This window comes from Palaemon carinicauda, chromosome 13, assembly GCF_036898095.1.
Source record: "Palaemon carinicauda isolate YSFRI2023 chromosome 13, ASM3689809v2, whole genome shotgun sequence".
Lineage (NCBI taxonomy): Eukaryota > Metazoa > Arthropoda > Malacostraca > Decapoda > Palaemonidae > Palaemon > Palaemon carinicauda.
The window spans coordinates 60,689,429-60,692,693 of record NC_090737.1 but is presented as its reverse complement, the minus strand read 5'-3'; positions in this window follow the sequence as shown (position 1 = coordinate 60,692,693).

The following is a 3,265-nucleotide window of genomic DNA, read 5'->3' as shown; positions in this document are numbered from 1 at the left end:
GGCCGGCAGCCGGGTACTACCTTGTGTAGTTACCGGCCGGCAGTCATTGCCGGCCGACATTGGCTGTTGGCGGCCGGCAGTTACTGCCGGCCGGCACATGCATTTGAACCAGCGTTCTGCCGCCTTATAGCTGTTAAGTAGTATACTTTAAAGCTAGTTATGGTGTGTGCCGGCCGGCAAGTGCCGGCCGGCACATAACCTCCTATACTGTACCAGTATTCTTCAGTATAACATATACTGTAAGAAGAAAACTATAATATAGGTTTTGGTACAGCACTGTGTGTTCTAACACTTTTGTGTTTTCTTGCACAGCCCTTTGCTGTTGCCCTACAGATAAGAAAGTGAGTTCTTTCTTGTCTATTATCCAGGATTTTAAAATCATTGCTTAGGTGTGAGCTCCACCTGTTTCCTCTGGAAACTTTGCATTGGTTATTCTAGAAGAGATTAACCATTCGATTTTATTATCTGGAAGGCTGCAGCAATTGGTTGTGAAGGAAACACAAGTGTGTGTCTTTCCTTTCTGAATTGTTATGCTATACTATGCATATCCAGTGATACATAGTTCACTTGATACTCATGGAAATTTCTTCTCTTTACAGAAGGACCCACCGAAGTGCGGAAGTGTTTTCTGCAACGTCAGCAGCAAGAGCCTCTGCGGACATGAGTTTGGTAGGAGACACGCAGCATGCGCTGTCTCCAAGGGTGATCTCCGGTATTGGGACCCTCAGGTATGTACTGTGTGCACTAACCTAATTACTGAGGCCTTTGATTCCCCTAGGATGGCGGAATCAAGGGATATAGCAAGGGAGAAGCTTCGTACCTGGGTAAGGGGCTTCCAGAAGAACACCTCTGGACCTTATCTTCCATGTGAGAAGATGAGGGCGTATCTTTTCCCTAAGGCATCAGCTGATGCAGTGATTCCCCAGCCTCAAGAGGAGATCCCCCAAGTTCAGATCCAGGTGGATGCTGAAGTCGCGGTCGCTATGCAAGACATCCAGTTAGATGACAGGATGTCTGACGTGGACGAGCGTCTGGAGGAAGACCTCCTGGCAGAAGCCCAGGGTGAAGTTCAAGCCCCAGACGTTGTAGAGGAAGAGGTCGACGAGGTGTCGGCTATTCCGGTTCAGATCCCGGAGCTTATTCCCTCAACATCGGCCGGTCTCCCAGTAAAGCTGGGACAGGCCCTCTCCTCCATTGTTGGAATGATCCAACAAATGCAGAAGGAGAATCAGGAGAAGGCGGCTGCAATGGAACTGCAGATGCAGAGCCTTGCAGAATCACATGGGCCCCAGAAAAGGCTCAATGTGAAAGACCTTCCCTTGTGCTCAGATGCTAAACCATGGAGGTATGCTGAGCACATGCCGATGACGACTGGAAAGATCGTCATCTCGGATAAGTTGGGCTCAGTTCCCCTAGAGGAGGTGGAATTCTGGCCCAGCAAGGCATCATATCCGGACTGTTATGTCCGGCTGAGGAAGGATCCAGCTTCAAAGGAGGAGACAGAGCCGAAGGAGGTCATAGTGATGGACCATACTAAGGCTCAAGCTCTGCTTTCATCCTCGTTGAAAGAGAGGGGCTTCTCTAACTCAAAGGTAGCTGCATTGAGCAAGAAGCTCCCTTCCTTTGTGTCCTCTCCTGCTAGAGCCTTCCCCTTTTTACAGAAAGGGTTTGCGGCTGTACTAAAAGCAGTCGAGGCCGGCAAGCCTTGCCCCTCCCTGGAGGAGTGTAAACCCTTGTCGCTGGCCCTGCCTATGGACCATAAAGACTGGTAGGACGTCCATCTTACGTTCTCAGTTGGGAAGTTGGAGGCTGATATCGCCGGACGTCAGTTCGGCGAGGACCTCCCTAAGCTGTCTGACTTTCTCTTGGGGAGAGAGTTCGAGACAAAAGAAAGACTGGCTGCCTCAATGTCTCTTCAGTCTACTCTTGAGACGATGGCAAGTGACCCCAAGGTCCATGAAATGTTCATGGTGGTGGCCAAGACTCATCTGGCCACAGTGACGAAGGACCTTTATGGCTTCGTCAAGGCGAGGAGAGCTTGTAGGGAGTTCGTGTTCACCTCGGCTACGGTGAGGCACGAGCCAAGGAAACTAATCTCCTCCAACATTTGGGGCAAAGACCTTTTCCCTACCGATTTGGTCGAAGAAGTAGTTGATAAGGCCGCCTTGGAGAATAGAAACCTTCTCCAGAAGTGGGGCCTGGCTATCAAAAGAAAGTCTTCCCCAGATGAGGGTCCTCAACCAAAGAGGAAGACTATGAGGACTAGGCTACCGTCTCGGCCAGCCAAGCCTTTTAGACAGCAACAGCAACTGCAATTGCCATTGCCTCCAGTGCCCCAGATCGTGGCACAAACCCCGTCCACTTTTCAGTGGGTACCCTAGGCCGTGTTGACACAGTCCACGGCATTCACCCCATCGTTCGAAGGGCAGTCTACTTCCTTTCGAGCAAAGCCTAGAGGAGCAGCCAGAGGCTCGTCTAGGCGCCCCTCAAGGGGAAGGGGATTCAGGGGTGGTCGTGGTCAGGGAGGCAAGACCTCAGGACAGCAGTCCAAGTGGGATGATACCGGTAGGAGGGAGACTTCTGAAATTTCGGGATCGGTGGACCTTCGATCCCTGGGCCCACAGCCTACTCACGAATGGACTGGGCTGGAGCTGGTACAGCACTCCACCCCCGTGCCTTCGGTTTTTCCAACACTCCACCCCCGTTCTGGAGGAGTACGTTCAAGAACTGTTGGAGAAAAATGTGATCCGAAAGGTAAAGTCCATCAAATTCCAAGGGAGGCTGTTTTATGTTCCCAAGAAAGACTCGGAAAACCTCAGAGTCATTCTGGACTTATCGCCACTCAACAAGTTCATAGTGAATATCAAATTCAAGATGCTAACACTGCAACACATAAGGACCTTACTGCCCAAGAGGCATATTCCGTGTCTATAGACTTGTCAGACGCCTATTGGCACATTCCAATCAACCGTCGACTCTCCCCCTACCTAGGGTTCAGGCTACAACGAAGACTATACGCCTTCAGAGCCATGCCATTCGGGCTAAACATAGCCCCAAGGATTTTTACGAAGCTTGCGAGCGTAGCTCTCAAACAATTACGCCTAAAGGGAATTCAGGTAGTAGCCTACGTGGACGACTGGTTGGTGTGGGCAGCATCCGAGACAGAATGCTTGCAAGCTTCCAGTCAAGTGATCCAGTTCCTAGAGTACCTAGGTTTCAAGATCAACAGAAAAAAGTATCGACTTTCTCCATCTCAAAAGTTCCA